This window comes from Ambystoma mexicanum, unplaced genomic scaffold, assembly GCF_040938575.1.
Source record: "Ambystoma mexicanum isolate Mex_15411 unplaced genomic scaffold, UKY_AmexF1_1 Mex_scaf20, whole genome shotgun sequence".
Classification (NCBI taxonomy): Eukaryota; Metazoa; Chordata; class Amphibia; order Caudata; family Ambystomatidae; genus Ambystoma; species Ambystoma mexicanum.
In genome coordinates this window covers 3,235,430-3,253,200 of record NW_027182434.1, presented here as the reverse complement: position 1 = coordinate 3,253,200, position 17,771 = coordinate 3,235,430, and the positions used below count along the sequence as shown (strand labels likewise).

The 17,771-nt window shown below is 51.3% G+C and overlaps 19 non-coding genes across 19 annotated transcripts; 11 read left to right on the top strand and 8 right to left on the bottom strand.

The window, feature by feature from the left end:
- Positions 1 to 385: 385 nt before the first annotated feature.
- TRNAD-GUC (transfer RNA aspartic acid (anticodon GUC)) lies at positions 386 to 457 on the bottom strand. Its single transcript has one exon. It is a non-coding gene; the product is annotated as a tRNA-Asp (tRNA).
- Positions 458 to 997: 540 nt separating this feature from the next.
- Positions 998 to 1,079, top strand: TRNAL-AAG (transfer RNA leucine (anticodon AAG)). The gene has a single exon. It is a non-coding gene; the product is annotated as a tRNA-Leu (tRNA).
- Positions 1,080 to 2,450: 1,371 nt separating this feature from the next.
- TRNAL-AAG (transfer RNA leucine (anticodon AAG)) lies at positions 2,451 to 2,532 on the top strand. The gene has a single exon. It is a non-coding gene; the product is annotated as a tRNA-Leu (tRNA).
- A 774-nt stretch (positions 2,533 to 3,306) lies between these two features.
- Positions 3,307 to 3,378, bottom strand: TRNAD-GUC (transfer RNA aspartic acid (anticodon GUC)). The gene has a single exon. It is a non-coding gene; the product is annotated as a tRNA-Asp (tRNA).
- A 1,994-nt stretch (positions 3,379 to 5,372) lies between these two features.
- On the top strand, positions 5,373 to 5,454 carry TRNAL-AAG (transfer RNA leucine (anticodon AAG)). Its single transcript has one exon. It is a non-coding gene; the product is annotated as a tRNA-Leu (tRNA).
- A 1,382-nt stretch (positions 5,455 to 6,836) lies between these two features.
- On the top strand, positions 6,837 to 6,918 carry TRNAL-AAG (transfer RNA leucine (anticodon AAG)). The gene has a single exon. It is a non-coding gene; the product is annotated as a tRNA-Leu (tRNA).
- Positions 6,919 to 7,692: 774 nt separating this feature from the next.
- TRNAD-GUC (transfer RNA aspartic acid (anticodon GUC)) lies at positions 7,693 to 7,764 on the bottom strand. The gene has a single exon. It is a non-coding gene; the product is annotated as a tRNA-Asp (tRNA).
- Positions 7,765 to 8,304: 540 nt separating this feature from the next.
- TRNAL-AAG (transfer RNA leucine (anticodon AAG)) lies at positions 8,305 to 8,386 on the top strand. Its single transcript has one exon. It is a non-coding gene; the product is annotated as a tRNA-Leu (tRNA).
- Positions 8,387 to 9,160: 774 nt separating this feature from the next.
- On the bottom strand, positions 9,161 to 9,232 carry TRNAD-GUC (transfer RNA aspartic acid (anticodon GUC)). The gene has a single exon. It is a non-coding gene; the product is annotated as a tRNA-Asp (tRNA).
- A 540-nt stretch (positions 9,233 to 9,772) lies between these two features.
- Positions 9,773 to 9,854, top strand: TRNAL-AAG (transfer RNA leucine (anticodon AAG)). Its single transcript has one exon. It is a non-coding gene; the product is annotated as a tRNA-Leu (tRNA).
- Positions 9,855 to 10,628: 774 nt separating this feature from the next.
- Positions 10,629 to 10,700, bottom strand: TRNAD-GUC (transfer RNA aspartic acid (anticodon GUC)). The gene has a single exon. It is a non-coding gene; the product is annotated as a tRNA-Asp (tRNA).
- Positions 10,701 to 11,240: 540 nt separating this feature from the next.
- Positions 11,241 to 11,322, top strand: TRNAL-AAG (transfer RNA leucine (anticodon AAG)). The gene has a single exon. It is a non-coding gene; the product is annotated as a tRNA-Leu (tRNA).
- A 1,356-nt stretch (positions 11,323 to 12,678) lies between these two features.
- TRNAL-AAG (transfer RNA leucine (anticodon AAG)) lies at positions 12,679 to 12,760 on the top strand. Its single transcript has one exon. It is a non-coding gene; the product is annotated as a tRNA-Leu (tRNA).
- A 774-nt stretch (positions 12,761 to 13,534) lies between these two features.
- On the bottom strand, positions 13,535 to 13,606 carry TRNAD-GUC (transfer RNA aspartic acid (anticodon GUC)). The gene has a single exon. It is a non-coding gene; the product is annotated as a tRNA-Asp (tRNA).
- Positions 13,607 to 14,146: 540 nt separating this feature from the next.
- On the top strand, positions 14,147 to 14,228 carry TRNAL-AAG (transfer RNA leucine (anticodon AAG)). Its single transcript has one exon. It is a non-coding gene; the product is annotated as a tRNA-Leu (tRNA).
- A 774-nt stretch (positions 14,229 to 15,002) lies between these two features.
- Positions 15,003 to 15,074, bottom strand: TRNAD-GUC (transfer RNA aspartic acid (anticodon GUC)). The gene has a single exon. It is a non-coding gene; the product is annotated as a tRNA-Asp (tRNA).
- Positions 15,075 to 15,614: 540 nt separating this feature from the next.
- TRNAL-AAG (transfer RNA leucine (anticodon AAG)) lies at positions 15,615 to 15,696 on the top strand. Its single transcript has one exon. It is a non-coding gene; the product is annotated as a tRNA-Leu (tRNA).
- A 774-nt stretch (positions 15,697 to 16,470) lies between these two features.
- Positions 16,471 to 16,542, bottom strand: TRNAD-GUC (transfer RNA aspartic acid (anticodon GUC)). Its single transcript has one exon. It is a non-coding gene; the product is annotated as a tRNA-Asp (tRNA).
- A 540-nt stretch (positions 16,543 to 17,082) lies between these two features.
- TRNAL-AAG (transfer RNA leucine (anticodon AAG)) lies at positions 17,083 to 17,164 on the top strand. Its single transcript has one exon. It is a non-coding gene; the product is annotated as a tRNA-Leu (tRNA).
- The last annotated feature ends 607 nt before the right edge of the window (positions 17,165 to 17,771 follow it).

Sequence of the window (17,771 nt, the reverse complement as noted above, 5' to 3'; positions counted from 1 at the left end):
CACGCGTGTGCCCGGACCGAGGTTAATGATGGGATTAGAGCTAGGGTTAGATGCAGGGAAAGAGTGAGAGTTATAATTAGGGATAAAGCTAACAGGTGATCATTACTCGTCATGTAACATGATACAAAGGGTCAGAAGAGGAACTGATTCAGGGTTACAATTTGGACTTCGCAGACAACAGGAGCACTAAATGGTGCTGAGGGGGACTCAATAAAGTGGACCGGCCGCCTAATGTAAGCAATTGTGCACAAATATTGTACGATGACTAGCGTTGCCGGTGCTTTTTTCTTAAAGAGTCAGTTCTTGGCACCCATTCCCTACTTGACTCAGCCTAATCTTCAAGAATATTTGTCAAGAACTAAAAAAAATCCAGAAAAGGTTTAACCTCCCCGTCGGGGAATTGAACCCCGGTCTCCCGCGTGACAGGCGGGGATACTGACCACTATACTAACGAGGAGACGTGAGGGCATGAAATGAACAGCTGCTGATGTCTGCACAGCATCCAGCGACCACCTAGCTGGCCTAGGGGGTCTCATTTTCCCCCGTCAAACGGCTTGCCCGATCTAAGGCTAATTTCTTTCTTTTTATCGGCACCAGGCTTAAAACTCAGTTTAAGGCGATAGTTCCGGGCTATGTTTGACTCCAGAGTTGAATCTGTCATCCCGCATTTCCTCAGCAAATCAAGCTACCCATCTCAAGTCTCATGAGCTGAGGACGGCAAAGTCCCTGTGGGCTTAGGACAGTCAAAGAAACCCCTGGGCTGCATGCTAAGCCCCTTTTCGGCTTCACTTTCCGAATCCTGCCCTAGCTTGCGATTAGTTTTTTTCTCACTTCTTGCCCCCATCTCCCACCTTGCCTCATGGTCTCCCCTCCTCTGCGCACCTGACAGTTTGCCTGCCCTTCCACTGCCTGTCTCCAGACTTTCCAAGGAGAAAAGGCAAAGCTCTAAAGCGGGCCGGGCAACGGGTCAAGTTCCGCTTTCGGCGACTAGCAGGGAGGTAGCGTGGCCGAGCGGTCTAAGGCGCTGGATTAAGGCTCCAGTCTCTTCGGAGGCGTGGGTTCAAATCCCACCGCTGCCACTTTTCCTGGCCTTGCATTTTAAAGAAGAACGTAACGTTGACCTCTTCCTTCATTAGTGCCACCTCTGTCGCAATGAGCAAGCGGATGGTATGCCACACCCTGCAGGAAAAAGGTTTCGCTTCTGACGTCTTGCTTTTCTGGACATCCAGTCTCAAGTTTCCCATCTGGAACGGCGCTCCCTGCTGCTTTGTGAAGGCTTGCTGCAAGAGCCTTCGAAACCCAGGAGCTCTTGCGTTGAGCTGTGACGCGTCCTGGGAAGACCTCCCGTTGCAGCGGAATGAGCCCCACTTCCAGGGCGTGCTGGTAGCAAATTTCCCACAGCCCACAGGGAGCAAACGATCCCAGGTGTGATGTATCACCAGGAGAGGCTGAGATGAGAGTAGGGGTTCACGCGTGTGCCCGGACCGAGGTTAATGATGGGATTAGAGCTAGGGTTAGATGCAGGGAAAGAGTGAGAGTTATAATTAGGGATAAAGCTAACAGGTGATCATTACTCGTCATGTAACATGATACAAAGGGTCAGAAGAGGAACTGATTCAGGGTTACAATTTGGACTTCGCAGACAACAGGAGCACTAAATGGTGCTGAGGGGGACTCAATAAAGTGGACCGGCCGCCTAATGTAAGCAATTGTGCACAAATATTGTACGATGACTAGCGTTGCCGGTGCTTTTTTCTTAAAGAGTCAGTTCTTGGCACCCATTCCCTACTTGACTCAGCCTAATCTTCAAGAATATTTGTCAAGAACTAAAAAAAATCCAGAAAAGGTTTAACCTCCCCGTCGGTCTCCCGCGTGACAGGCGGGGATACTGACCACTATACTAACGAGGAGACGTGAGGGCATGAAATGAACAGCTGCTGATGTCTGCACAGCATCCAGCGACCACCTAGCTGGCCTAGGGGGTCTCATTTTCCCCCGTCAAACGGCTTGCCCGATCTAAGGCTAATTTCTTTCTTTTTATCGGCACCAGGCTTAAAACTCAGTTTAAGGCGATAGTTCCGGGCTATGTTTGACTCCAGAGTTGAATCTGTCATCCCGCATTTCCTCAGCAAATCAAGCTACCCATCTCAAGTCTCATGAGCTGAGGACGGCAAAGTCCCTGTGGGCTTAGGACAGTCAAAGAAACCCCTGGGCTGCATGCTAAGCCCCTTTTCGGCTTCACTTTCCGAATCCTGCCCTAGCTTGCGATTAGTTTTTTTCTCACTTCTTGCCCCCATCTCCCACCTTGCCTCATGGTCTCCCCTCCTCTGCGCACCTGACAGTTTGCCTGCCCTTCCACTGCCTGTCTCCAGACTTTCCAAGGAGAAAAGGCAAAGCACTAAAGCGGGCCGGGCAACGGGTCAAGTTCCGCTTTCGGCGACTAGCAGGGAGGTAGCGTGGCCGAGCGGTCTAAGGCGCTGGATTAAGGCTCCAGTCTCTTCGGAGGCGTGGGTTCAAATCCCACCGCTGCCACTTTTCCTGGCCTTGCATTTTAAAGAAGAACGTAACGTTGACCTCTTCCTTCATTAGTGCCACCTCTGTCGCAATGAGCAAGCGGATGGTATGCCACACCCTGCAGGAAAAAGGTTTCGCTTCTGACGTCTTGCTTTTCTGGACATCCAGTCTCAAGTTTCCCATCTGGAACGGCGCTCCCTGCTGCTTTGTGAAGGCTTGCTGCAAGAGCCTTCGAAACCCAGGAGCTCTTGCGTTGAGCTGTGACGCGTCCTGGGAAGACCTCCCGTTGCAGCGGAATGAGCCCCACTTCCAGGGCGTGCTGGTAGCAAATTTCCCACAGCCCACAGGGAGCAAACGATCCCAGGTGTGATGTATCACCAGGAGAGGCTGAGATGAGAGTAAGGGTTCACGCGTGTGCCCGGACCGAGGTTAATGATGGGATTAGAGCTAGGGTTAGATGCAGGGAAAGAGTGAGAGTTATAATTAGGGATAAAGCTAACAGGTGATCATTACTCGTCATGTAACATGATACAAAGGGTCAGAAGAGGAACTGATTCAGGGTTACAATTTGGACTTCGCAGACAACAGGAGCACTAAATGGTGCTGAGGGGGACTCAATAAAGTGGACCGGCCGCCTAATGTAAGCAATTGTGCACAAATATTGTACGATGACTAGCGTTGCCGGTGCTTTTTTCTTAAAGAGTCAGTTCTTGGCACCCATTCCCTACTTGACTCAGCCTAATCTTCAAGAATATTTGTCAAGAACTAAAAAAAATCCAGAAAAGGTTTAACCTCCCCGTCGGGGAATTGAACCCCGGTCTCCCGCGTGACAGGCGGGGATACTGACCACTATACTAACGAGGAGACGTGAGGGCATGAAATGAACAGCTGCTGATGTCTGCACAGCATCCAGCGACCACCTAGCTGGCCTAGGGGGTCTCATTTTCCCCCGTCAAACGGCTTGCCCGATCTAAGGCTAATTTCTTTCTTTTTATCGGCACCAGGCTTAAAACTCAGTTTAAGGCGATAGTTCCGGGCTATGTTTGACTCCAGAGTTGAATCTGTCATCCCGCATTTCCTCAGCAAATCAAGCTACCCATCTCAAGTCTCATGAGCTGAGGACGGCAAAGTCCCTGTGGGCTTAGGACAGTCAAAGAAACCCCTGGGCTGCATGCTAAGCCCCTTTTCGGCTTCACTTTCCGAATCCTGCCCTAGCTTGCGATTAGTTTTTTTCTCACTTCTTGCCCCCATCTCCCACCTTGCCTCATGGTCTCCCCTCCTCTGCGCACCTGACAGTTTGCCTGCCCTTCCACTGCCTGTCTCCAGACTTTCCAAGGAGAAAAGGCAAAGCACTAAAGCGGGCCGGGCAACGGGTCAAGTTCCGCTTTCGGCGACTAGCAGGGAGGTAGGGTGGCCGAGCGGTCTAAGGCGCTGGATTAAGGCTCCAGTCTCTTCGGAGGCGTGGGTTCAAATCCCACCGCTGCCACTTTTCCTGGCCTTGCATTTTAAAGAAGAACGTAACGTTGACCTCTTCCTTCATTAGTGCCACCTCTGTCGCAATGAGCAAGCGGATGGTATGCCACACCCTGCAGGAAAAAGGTTTCGCTTCTGACGTCTTGCTTTTCTGGACATCCAGTCTCAAGTTTCCCATCTGGAACGGCGCTCCCTGCTGCTTTGTGAAGGCTTGCTGCAAGAGCCTTCGAAACCCAGGAGCTCTTGCGTTGAGCTGTGACGCGTCCTGGGAAGACCTCCCGTTGCAGCGGAATGAGCCCCACTTCCAGGGCGTGCTGGTAGCAAATTTCCCACAGCCCACAGGGAGCAAACGATCCCAGGTGTGATGTATCACCAGGAGAGGCTGAGATGAGAGTAAGGGTTCACGCGTGTGCCCGGACCGAGGTTAATGATGGGATTAGAGCTAGGGTTAGATGCAGGGAAAGAGTGAGAGTTATAATTAGGGATAAAGCTAACAGGTGATCATTACTCGTCATGTAACATGATACAAAGGGTCAGAAGAGGAACTGATTCAGGGTTACAATTTGGACTTCGCAGACAACAGGAGCACTAAATGGTGCTGAGGGGGACTCAATAAAGTGGACCGGCCGCCTAATGTAAGCAATTGTGCACAAATATTGTACGATGACTAGCGTTGCCGGTGCTTTTTTCTTAAAGAGTCAGTTCTTGGCACCCATTCCCTACTTGACTCAGCCTAATCTTCAAGAATATTTGTCAAGAACTAAAAAAAATCCAGAAAAGGTTTAACCTCCCCGTCGGGGAATTGAACCCCGGTCTCGGGATACTGACCACTATACTAACGAGGAGACGTGAGGGCATGAAATGAACAGCTGCTGATGTCTGCACAGCATCCAGCGACCACCTAGCTGGCCTAGGGGGTCTCATTTTCCCCCGTCAAACGGCTTGCCCGATCTAAGGCTAATTTCTTTCTTTTTATCGGCACCAGGCTTAAAACTCAGTTTAAGGCGATAGTTCCGGGCTATGTTTGACTCCAGAGTTGAATCTGTCATCCCGCATTTCCTCAGCAAATCAAGCTACCCATCTCAAGTCTCATGAGCTGAGGACGGCAAAGTCCCTGTGGGCTTAGGACAGTCAAAGAAACCCCTGGGCTGCATGCTAAGCCCCTTTTCGGCTTCACTTTCCGAATCCTGCCCTAGCTTGCGATTAGTTTTTTTCTCACTTCTTGCCCCCATCTCCCACCTTGCCTCATGGTCTCCCCTCCTCTGCGCACCTGACAGTTTGCCTGCCCTTCCACTGCCTGTCTCCAGACTTTCCAAGGAGAAAAGGCAAAGCACTAAAGCGGGCCGGGCAACGGGTCAAGTTCCGCTTTCGGCGACTAGCAGGGAGGTAGCGTGGCCGAGCGGTCTAAGGCGCTGGATTAAGGCTCCAGTCTCTTCGGAGGCGTGGGTTCAAATCCCACCGCTGCCACTTTTCCTGGCCTTGCATTTTAAAGAAGAACGTAACGTTGACCTCTTCCTTCATTAGTGCCACCTCTGTCGCAATGAGCAAGCGGATGGTATGCCACACCCTGCAGGAAAAAGGTTTCGCTTCTGACGTCTTGCTTTTCTGGACATCCAGTCTCAAGTTTCCCATCTGGAACGGCGCTCCCTGCTGCTTTGTGAAGGCTTGCTGCAAGAGCCTTCGAAACCCAGGAGCTCTTGCGTTGAGCTGTGACGCGTCCTGGGAAGACCTCCCGTTGCAGCGGAATGAGCCCCACTTCCAGGGCGTGCTGGTAGCAAATTTCCCACAGCCCACAGGGAGCAAACGATCCCAGGTGTGATGTATCACCAGGAGAGGCTGAGATGAGAGTAAGGGTTCACGCGTGTGCCCGGACCGAGGTTAATGATGGGATTAGAGCTAGGGTTAGATGCAGGGAAAGAGTGAGAGTTATAATTAGGGATAAAGCTAACAGGTGATCATTACTCGTCATGTAACATGATACAAAGGGTCAGAAGAGGAACTGATTCAGGGTTACAATTTGGACTTCGCAGACAACAGGAGCACTAAATGGTGCTGAGGGGGACTCAATAAAGTGGACCGGCCGCCTAATGTAAGCAATTGTGCACAAATATTGTACGATGACTAGCGTTGCCGGTGCTTTTTTCTTAAAGAGTCAGTTCTTGGCACCCATTCCCTACTTGACTCAGCCTAATCTTCAAGAATATTTGTCAAGAACTAAAAAAAATCCAGAAAAGGTTTAACCTCCCCGTCGGGGAATTGAACCCCGGTCTCCCGCGTGACAGGGATACTGACCACTATACTAACGAGGAGACGTGAGGGCATGAAATGAACAGCTGCTGATGTCTGCACAGCATCCAGCGACCACCTAGCTGGCCTAGGGGGTCTCATTTTCCCCCGTCAAACGGCTTGCCCGATCTAAGGCTAATTTCTTTCTTTTTATCGGCACCAGGCTTAAAACTCAGTTTAAGGCGATAGTTCCGGGCTATGTTTGACTCCAGAGTTGAATCTGTCATCCCGCATTTCCTCAGCAAATCAAGCTACCCATCTCAAGTCTCATGAGCTGAGGACGGCAAAGTCCCTGTGGGCTTAGGACAGTCAAAGAAACCCCTGGGCTGCATGCTAAGCCCCTTTTCGGCTTCACTTTCCGAATCCTGCCCTAGCTTGCGATTAGTTTTTTTCTCACTTCTTGCCCCCATCTCCCACCTTGCCTCATGGTCTCCCCTCCTCTGCGCACCTGACAGTTTGCCTGCCCTTCCACTGCCTGTCTCCAGACTTTCCAAGGAGAAAAGGCAAAGCACTAAAGCGGGCCGGGCAACGGGTCAAGTTCCGCTTTCGGCGACTAGCAGGGAGGTAGCGTGGCCGAGCGGTCTAAGGCGCTGGATTAAGGCTCCAGTCTCTTCGGAGGCGTGGGTTCAAATCCCACCGCTGCCACTTTTCCTGGCCTTGCATTTTAAAGAAGAACGTAACGTTGACCTCTTCCTTCATTAGTGCCACCTCTGTCGCAATGAGCAAGCGGATGGTATGCCACACCCTGCAGGAAAAAGGTTTCGCTTCTGACGTCTTGCTTTTCTGGACATCCAGTCTCAAGTTTCCCATCTGGAACGGCGCTCCCTGCTGCTTTGTGAAGGCTTGCTGCAAGAGCCTTCGAAACCCAGGAGCTCTTGCGTTGAGCTGTGACGCGTCCTGGGAAGACCTCCCGTTGCAGCGGAATGAGCCCCACTTCCAGGGCGTGCTGGTAGCAAATTTCCCACAGCCCACAGGGAGCAAACGATCCCAGGTGTGATGTATCACCAGGAGAGGCTGAGATGAGAGTAGGGGTTCACGCGTGTGCCCGGACCGAGGTTAATGATGGGATTAGAGCTAGGGTTAGATGCAGGGAAAGAGTGAGAGTTATAATTAGGGATAAAGCTAACAGGTGATCATTACTCGTCATGTAACATGATACAAAGGGTCAGAAGAGGAACTGATTCAGGGTTACAATTTGGACTTCGCAGACAACAGGAGCACTAAATGGTGCTGAGGGGGACTCAATAAAGTGGACCGGCCGCCTAATGTAAGCAATTGTGCACAAATATTGTACGATGACTAGCGTTGCCGGTGCTTTTTTCTTAAAGAGTCAGTTCTTGGCACCCATTCCCTACTTGACTCAGCCTAATCTTCAAGAATATTTGTCAAGAACTAAAAAAAATCCAGAAAAGGTTTAACCTCCCCGTCGGGGAATTGAACCCCGGTCTCCCGCGTGACAGGCGGGGATACTGACCACTATACTAACGAGGAGACGTGAGGGCATGAAATGAACAGCTGCTGATGTCTGCACAGCATCCAGCGACCACCTAGCTGGCCTAGGGGGTCTCATTTTCCCCCGTCAAACGGCTTGCCCGATCTAAGGCTAATTTCTTTCTTTTTATCGGCACCAGGCTTAAAACTCAGTTTAAGGCGATAGTTCCGGGCTATGTTTGACTCCAGAGTTGAATCTGTCATCCCGCATTTCCTCAGCAAATCAAGCTACCCATCTCAAGTCTCATGAGCTGAGGACGGCAAAGTCCCTGTGGGCTTAGGACAGTCAAAGAAACCCCTGGGCTGCATGCTAAGCCCCTTTTCGGCTTCACTTTCCGAATCCTGCCCTAGCTTGCGATTAGTTTTTTTCTCACTTCTTGCCCCCATCTCCCACCTTGCCTCATGGTCTCCCCTCCTCTGCGCACCTGACAGTTTGCCTGCCCTTCCACTGCCTGTCTCCAGACTTTCCAAGGAGAAAAGGCAAAGCACTAAAGCGGGCCGGGCAACGGGTCAAGTTCCGCTTTCGGCGACTAGCAGGGAGGTAGCGTGGCCGAGCGGTCTAAGGCGCTGGATTAAGGCTCCAGTCTCTTCGGAGGCGTGGGTTCAAATCCCACCGCTGCCACTTTTCCTGGCCTTGCATTTTAAAGAAGAACGTAACGTTGACCTCTTCCTTCATTAGTGCCACCTCTGTCGCAATGAGCAAGCGGATGGTATGCCACACCCTGCAGGAAAAAGGTTTCGCTTCTGACGTCTTGCTTTTCTGGACATCCAGTCTCAAGTTTCCCATCTGGAACGGCGCTCCCTGCTGCTTTGTGAAGGCTTGCTGCAAGAGCCTTCGAAACCCAGGAGCTCTTGCGTTGAGCTGTGACGCGTCCTGGGAAGACCTCCCGTTGCAGCGGAATGAGCCCCACTTCCAGGGCGTGCTGGTAGCAAATTTCCCACAGCCCACAGGGAGCAAACGATCCCAGGTGTGATGTATCACCAGGAGAGGCTGAGATGAGAGTAAGGGTTCACGCGTGTGCCCGGACCGAGGTTAATGATGGGATTAGAGCTAGGGTTAGATGCAGGGAAAGAGTGAGAGTTATAATTAGGGATAAAGCTAACAGGTGATCATTACTCGTCATGTAACATGATACAAAGGGTCAGAAGAGGAACTGATTCAGGGTTACAATTTGGACTTCGCAGACAACAGGAGCACTAAATGGTGCTGAGGGGGACTCAATAAAGTGGACCGGCCGCCTAATGTAAGCAATTGTGCACAAATATTGTACGATGACTAGCGTTGCCGGTGCTTTTTTCTTAAAGAGTCAGTTCTTGGCACCCATTCCCTACTTGACTCAGCCTAATCTTCAAGAATATTTGTCAAGAACTAAAAAAAATCCAGAAAAGGTTTAACCTCCCCGTCGGGGAATTGAACCCCGGTCTCCCGCGTGACAGGCGGGGATACTGACCACTATACTAACGAGGAGACGTGAGGGCATGAAATGAACAGCTGCTGATGTCTGCACAGCATCCAGCGACCACCTAGCTGGCCTAGGGGGTCTCATTTTCCCCCGTCAAACGGCTTGCCCAATCTAAGGCTAATTTCTTTCTTTTTATCGGCACCAGGCTTAAAACTCAGTTTAAGGCGATAGTTCCGGGCTATGTTTGACTCCAGAGTTGAATCTGTCATCCCGCATTTCCTCAGCAAATCAAGCTACCCATCTCAAGTCTCATGAGCTGAGGACGGCAAAGTCCCTGTGGGCTTAGGACAGTCAAAGAAACCCCTGGGCTGCATGCTAAGCCCCTTTTCGGCTTCACTTTCCGAATCCTGCCCTAGCTTGCGATTAGTTTTTTTCTCACTTCTTGCCCCCATCTCCCACCTTGCCTCATGGTCTCCCCTCCTCTGCGCACCTGACAGTTTGCCTGCCCTTCCACTGCCTGTCTCCAGACTTTCCAAGGAGAAAAGGCAAAGCTCTAAAGCGGGCCGGGCAACGGGTCAAGTTCCGCTTTCGGCGACTAGCAGGGAGGTAGCGTGGCCGAGCGGTCTAAGGCGCTGGATTAAGGCTCCAGTCTCTTCGGAGGCGTGGGTTCAAATCCCACCGCTGCCACTTTTCCTGGCCTTGCATTTTAAAGAAGAACGTAACGTTGACCTCTTCCTTCATTAGTGCCACCTCTGTCGCAATGAGCAAGCGGATGGTATGCCACACCCTGCAGGAAAAAGGTTTCGCTTCTGACGTCTTGCTTTTCTGGACATCCAGTCTCAAGTTTCCCATCTGGAACGGCGCTCCCTGCTGCTTTGTGAAGGCTTGCTGCAAGAGCCTTCGAAACCCAGGAGCTCTTGCGTTGAGCTGTGACGCGTCCTGGGAAGACCTCCCGTTGCAGCGGAATGAGCCCCACTTCCAGGGCGTGCTGGTAGCAAATTTCCCACAGCCCACAGGGAGCAAACGATCCCAGGTGTGATGTATCACCAGGAGAGGCTGAGATGAGAGTAGGGGTTCACGCGTGTGCCCGGACCGAGGTTAATGATGGGATTAGAGCTAGGGTTAGATGCAGGGAAAGAGTGAGAGTTATAATTAGGGATAAAGCTAACAGGTGATCATTACTCGTCATGTAACATGATACAAAGGGTCAGAAGAGGAACTGATTCAGGGTTACAATTTGGACTTCGCAGACAACAGGAGCACTAAATGGTGCTGAGGGGGACTCAATAAAGTGGACCGGCCGCCTAATGTAAGCAATTGTGCACAAATATTGTACGATGACTAGCGTTGCCGGTGCTTTTTTCTTAAAGAGTCAGTTCTTGGCACCCATTCCCTACTTGACTCAGCCTAATCTTCAAGAATATTTGTCAAGAACTAAAAAAAATCCAGAAAAGGTTTAACCTCCCCGTCGGGGAATTGAACCCCGGTCTCCCGCGTGACAGGCGGGGATACTGACCACTATACTAACGAGGAGACGTGAGGGCATGAAATGAACAGCTGCTGATGTCTGCACAGCATCCAGCGACCACCTAGCTGGCCTAGGGGGTCTCATTTTCCCCCGTCAAACGGCTTGCCCGATCTAAGGCTAATTTCTTTCTTTTTATCGGCACCAGGCTTAAAACTCAGTTTAAGGCGATAGTTCCGGGCTATGTTTGACTCCAGAGTTGAATCTGTCATCCCGCATTTCCTCAGCAAATCAAGCTACCCATCTCAAGTCTCATGAGCTGAGGACGGCAAAGTCCCTGTGGGCTTAGGACAGTCAAAGAAACCCCTGGGCTGCATGCTAAGCCCCTTTTCGGCTTCACTTTCCGAATCCTGCCCTAGCTTGCGATTAGTTTTTTTCTCACTTCTTGCCCCCATCTCCCACCTTGCCTCATGGTCTCCCCTCCTCTGCGCACCTGACAGTTTGCCTGCCCTTCCACTGCCTGTCTCCAGACTTTCCAAGGAGAAAAGGCAAAGCACTAAAGCGGGCCGGGCAACGGGTCAAGTTCCGCTTTCGGCGACTAGCAGGGAGGTAGCGTGGCCGAGCGGTCTAAGGCGCTGGATTAAGGCTCCAGTCTCTTCGGAGGCGTGGGTTCAAATCCCACCGCTGCCACTTTTCCTGGCCTTGCATTTTAAAGAAGAACGTAACGTTGACCTCTTCCTTCATTAGTGCCACCTCTGTCGCAATGAGCAAGCGGATGGTATGCCACACCCTGCAGGAAAAAGGTTTCGCTTCTGACGTCTTGCTTTTCTGGACATCCAGTCTCAAGTTTCCCATCTGGAACGGCGCTCCCTGCTGCTTTGTGAAGGCTTGCTGCAAGAGCCTTCGAAACCCAGGAGCTCTTGCGTTGAGCTGTGACGCGTCCTGGGAAGACCTCCCGTTGCAGCGGAATGAGCCCCACTTCCAGGGCGTGCTGGTAGCAAATTTCCCACAGCCCACAGGGAGCAAACGATCCCAGGTGTGATGTATCACCAGGAGAGGCTGAGATGAGAGTAAGGGTTCACGCGTGTGCCCGGACCGAGGTTAATGATGGGATTAGAGCTAGGGTTAGATGCAGGGAAAGAGTGAGAGTTATAATTAGGGATAAAGCTAACAGGTGATCATTACTCGTCATGTAACATGATACAAAGGGTCAGAAGAGGAACTGATTCAGGGTTACAATTTGGACTTCGCAGACAACAGGAGCACTAAATGGTGCTGAGGGGGACTCAATAAAGTGGACCGGCCGCCTAATGTAAGCAATTGTGCACAAATATTGTACGATGACTAGCGTTGCCGGTGCTTTTTTCTTAAAGAGTCAGTTCTTGGCACCCATTCCCTACTTGACTCAGCCTAATCTTCAAGAATATTTGTCAAGAACTAAAAAAAATCCAGAAAAGGTTTAACCTCCCCGTCGGGCGGGGATACTGACCACTATACTAACGAGGAGACGTGAGGGCATGAAATGAACAGCTGCTGATGTCTGCACAGCATCCAGCGACCACCTAGCTGGCCTAGGGGGTCTCATTTTCCCCCGTCAAACGGCTTGCCCGATCTAAGGCTAATTTCTTTCTTTTTATCGGCACCAGGCTTAAAACTCAGTTTAAGGCGATAGTTCCGGGCTATGTTTGACTCCAGAGTTGAATCTGTCATCCCGCATTTCCTCAGCAAATCAAGCTACCCATCTCAAGTCTCATGAGCTGAGGACGGCAAAGTCCCTGTGGGCTTAGGACAGTCAAAGAAACCCCTGGGCTGCATGCTAAGCCCCTTTTCGGCTTCACTTTCCGAATCCTGCCCTAGCTTGCGATTAGTTTTTTTCTCACTTCTTGCCCCCATCTCCCACCTTGCCTCATGGTCTCCCCTCCTCTGCGCACCTGACAGTTTGCCTGCCCTTCCACTGCCTGTCTCCAGACTTTCCAAGGAGAAAAGGCAAAGCACTAAAGCGGGCCGGGCAACGGGTCAAGTTCCGCTTTCGGCGACTAGCAGGGAGGTAGCGTGGCCGAGCGGTCTAAGGCGCTGGATTAAGGCTCCAGTCTCTTCGGAGGCGTGGGTTCAAATCCCACCGCTGCCACTTTTCCTGGCCTTGCATTTTAAAGAAGAACGTAACGTTGACCTCTTCCTTCATTAGTGCCACCTCTGTCGCAATGAGCAAGCGGATGGTATGCCACACCCTGCAGGAAAAAGGTTTCGCTTCTGACGTCTTGCTTTTCTGGACATCCAGTCTCAAGTTTCCCATCTGGAACGGCGCTCCCTGCTGCTTTGTGAAGGCTTGCTGCAAGAGCCTTCGAAACCCAGGAGCTCTTGCGTTGAGCTGTGACGCGTCCTGGGAAGACCTCCCGTTGCAGCGGAATGAGCCCCACTTCCAGGGCGTGCTGGTAGCAAATTTCCCACAGCCCACAGGGAGCAAACGATCCCAGGTGTGATGTATCACCAGGAGAGGCTGAGATGAGAGTAAGGGTTCACGCGTGTGCCCGGACCGAGGTTAATGATGGGATTAGAGCTAGGGTTAGATGCAGGGAAAGAGTGAGAGTTATAATTAGGGATAAAGCTAACAGGTGATCATTACTCGTCATGTAACATGATACAAAGGGTCAGAAGAGGAACTGATTCAGGGTTACAATTTGGACTTCGCAGACAACAGGAGCACTAAATGGTGCTGAGGGGGACTCAATAAAGTGGACCGGCCGCCTAATGTAAGCAATTGTGCACAAATATTGTACGATGACTAGCGTTGCCGGTGCTTTTTTCTTAAAGAGTCAGTTCTTGGCACCCATTCCCTACTTGACTCAGCCTAATCTTCAAGAATATTTGTCAAGAACTAAAAAAAATCCAGAAAAGGTTTAACCTCCCCGTCGGGGAATTGAACCCCGGTCTCCCGCGTGACAGGCGGGGATACTGACCACTATACTAACGAGGAGACGTGAGGGCATGAAATGAACAGCTGCTGATGTCTGCACAGCATCCAGCGACCACCTAGCTGGCCTAGGGGGTCTCATTTTCCCCCGTCAAACGGCTTGCCCAATCTAAGGCTAATTTCTTTCTTTTTATCGGCACCAGGCTTAAAACTCAGTTTAAGGCGATAGTTCCGGGCTATGTTTGACTCCAGAGTTGAATCTGTCATCCCGCATTTCCTCAGCAAATCAAGCTACCCATCTCAAGTCTCATGAGCTGAGGACGGCAAAGTCCCTGTGGGCTTAGGACAGTCAAAGAAACCCCTGGGCTGCATGCTAAGCCCCTTTTCGGCTTCACTTTCCGAATCCTGCCCTAGCTTGCGATTAGTTTTTTTCTCACTTCTTGCCCCCATCTCCCACCTTGCCTCATGGTCTCCCCTCCTCTGCGCACCTGACAGTTTGCCTGCCCTTCCACTGCCTGTCTCCAGACTTTCCAAGGAGAAAAGGCAAAGCTCTAAAGCGGGCCGGGCAACGGGTCAAGTTCCGCTTTCGGCGACTAGCAGGGAGGTAGCGTGGCCGAGCGGTCTAAGGCGCTGGATTAAGGCTCCAGTCTCTTCGGAGGCGTGGGTTCAAATCCCACCGCTGCCACTTTTCCTGGCCTTGCATTTTAAAGAAGAACGTAACGTTGACCTCTTCCTTCATTAGTGCCACCTCTGTCGCAATGAGCAAGCGGATGGTATGCCACACCCTGCAGGAAAAAGGTTTCGCTTCTGACGTCTTGCTTTTCTGGACATCCAGTCTCAAGTTTCCCATCTGGAACGGCGCTCCCTGCTGCTTTGTGAAGGCTTGCTGCAAGAGCCTTCGAAACCCAGGAGCTCTTGCGTTGAGCTGTGACGCGTCCTGGGAAGACCTCCCGTTGCAGCGGAATGAGCCCCACTTCCAGGGCGTGCTGGTAGCAAATTTCCCACAGCCCACAGGGAGCAAACGATCCCAGGTGTGATGTATCACCAGGAGAGGCTGAGATGAGAGTAGGGGTTCACGCGTGTGCCCGGACCGAGGTTAATGATGGGATTAGAGCTAGGGTTAGATGCAGGGAAAGAGTGAGAGTTATAATTAGGGATAAAGCTAACAGGTGATCATTACTCGTCATGTAACATGATACAAAGGGTCAGAAGAGGAACTGATTCAGGGTTACAATTTGGACTTCGCAGACAACAGGAGCACTAAATGGTGCTGAGGGGGACTCAATAAAGTGGACCGGCCGCCTAATGTAAGCAATTGTGCACAAATATTGTACGATGACTAGCGTTGCCGGTGCTTTTTTCTTAAAGAGTCAGTTCTTGGCACCCATTCCCTACTTGACTCAGCCTAATCTTCAAGAATATTTGTCAAGAACTAAAAAAAATCCAGAAAAGGTTTAACCTCCCCGTCGGGGAATTGAACCCCGGTCTCCCGCGTGACAGGCGGGGATACTGACCACTATACTAACGAGGAGACGTGAGGGCATGAAATGAACAGCTGCTGATGTCTGCACAGCATCCAGCGACCACCTAGCTGGCCTAGGGGGTCTCATTTTCCCCCGTCAAACGGCTTGCCCAATCTAAGGCTAATTTCTTTCTTTTTATCGGCACCAGGCTTAAAACTCAGTTTAAGGCGATAGTTCCGGGCTATGTTTGACTCCAGAGTTGAATCTGTCATCCCGCATTTCCTCAGCAAATCAAGCTACCCATCTCAAGTCTCATGAGCTGAGGACGGCAAAGTCCCTGTGGGCTTAGGACAGTCAAAGAAACCCCTGGGCTGCATGCTAAGCCCCTTTTCGGCTTCACTTTCCGAATCCTGCCCTAGCTTGCGATTAGTTTTTTTCTCACTTCTTGCCCCCATCTCCCACCTTGCCTCATGGTCTCCCCTCCTCTGCGCACCTGACAGTTTGCCTGCCCTTCCACTGCCTGTCTCCAGACTTTCCAAGGAGAAAAGGCAAAGCTCTAAAGCGGGCCGGGCAACGGGTCAAGTTCCGCTTTCGGCGACTAGCAGGGAGGTAGCGTGGCCGAGCGGTCTAAGGCGCTGGATTAAGGCTCCAGTCTCTTCGGAGGCGTGGGTTCAAATCCCACCGCTGCCACTTTTCCTGGCCTTGCATTTTAAAGAAGAACGTAACGTTGACCTCTTCCTTCATTAGTGCCACCTCTGTCGCAATGAGCAAGCGGATGGTATGCCACACCCTGCAGGAAAAAGGTTTCGCTTCTGACGTCTTGCTTTTCTGGACATCCAGTCTCAAGTTTCCCATCTGGAACGGCGCTCCCTGCTGCTTTGTGAAGGCTTGCTGCAAGAGCCTTCGAAACCCAGGAGCTCTTGCGTTGAGCTGTGACGCGTCCTGGGAAGACCTCCCGTTGCAGCGGAATGAGCCCCACTTCCAGGGCGTGCTGGTAGCAAATTTCCCACAGCCCACAGGGAGCAAACGATCCCAGGTGTGATGTATCACCAGGAGAGGCTGAGATGAGAGTAGGGGTTCACGCGTGTGCCCGGACCGAGGTTAATGATGGGATTAGAGCTAGGGTTAGATGCAGGGAAAGAGTGAGAGTTATAATTAGGGATAAAGCTAACAGGTGATCATTACTCGTCATGTAACATGATACAAAGGGTCAGAAGAGGAACTGATTCAGGGTTACAATTTGGACTTCGCAGACAACAGGAGCACTAAATGGTGCTGAGGGGGACTCAATAAAGTGGACCGGCCGCCTAATGTAAGCAATTGTGCACAAATATTGTACGATGACTAGCGTTGCCGGTGCTTTTTTCTTAAAGAGTCAGTTCTTGGCACCCATTCCCTACTTGACTCAGCCTAATCTTCAAGAATATTTGTCAAGAACTAAAAAAAATCCAGAAAAGGTTTAACCTCCCCGTCGGGGAATTGAACCCCGGTCTCCCGCGTGACAGGCGGGGATACTGACCACTATACTAACGAGGAGACGTGAGGGCATGAAATGAACAGCTGCTGATGTCTGCACAGCATCCAGCGACCACCTAGCTGGCCTAGGGGGTCTCATTTTCCCCCGTCAAACGGCTTGCCCGATCTAAGGCTAATTTCTTTCTTTTTATCGGCACCAGGCTTAAAACTCAGTTTAAGGCGATAGTTCCGGGCTATGTTTGACTCCAGAGTTGAATCTGTCATCCCGCATTTCCTCAGCAAATCAAGCTACCCATCTCAAGTCTCATGAGCTGAGGACGGCAAAGTCCCTGTGGGCTTAGGACAGTCAAAGAAACCCCTGGGCTGCATGCTAAGCCCCTTTTCGGCTTCACTTTCCGAATCCTGCCCTAGCTTGCGATTAGTTTTTTTCTCACTTCTTGCCCCCATCTCCCACCTTGCCTCATGGTCTCCCCTCCTCTGCGCACCTGACAGTTTGCCTGCCCTTCCACTGCCTGTCTCCAGACTTTCCAAGGAGAAAAGGCAAAGCACTAAAGCGGGCCGGGCAACGGGTCAAGTTCCGCTTTCGGCGACTAGCAGGGAGGTAGCGTGGCCGAGCGGTCTAAGGCGCTGGATTAAGGCTCCAGTCTCTTCGGAGGCGTGGGTTCAAATCCCACCGCTGCCACTTTTCCTGGCCTTGCATTTTAAAGAAGAACGTAACGTTGACCTCTTCCTTCATTAGTGCCACCTCTGTCGCAATGAGCAAGCGGATGGTATGCCACACCCTGCAGGAAAAAGGTTTCGCTTCTGACGTCTTGCTTTTCTGGACATCCAGTCTCAAGTTTCCCATCTGGAACGGCGCTCCCTGCTGCTTTGTGAAGGCTTGCTGCAAGAGCCTTCGAAACCCAGGAGCTCTTGCGTTGAGCTGTGACGCGTCCTGGGAAGACCTCCCGTTGCAGCGGAATGAGCCCCACTTCCAGGGCGTGCTGGTAGCAAATTTCCCACAGCCCACAGGGAGCAAACGATCCCAGGTGTGATGTATCACCAGGAGAGGCTGAGATGAGAGTAAGGGTTCACGCGTGTGCCCGGACCGAGGTTAATGATGGGATTAGAGCTAGGGTTAGATGCAGGGAAAGAGTGAGAGTTATAATTAGGGATAAAGCTAACAGGTGATCATTACTCGTCATGTAACATGATACAAAGGGTCAGAAGAGGAACTGATTCAGGGTTACAATTTGGACTTCGCAGACAACAGGAGCACTAAATGGTGCTGAGGGGGACTCAATAAAGTG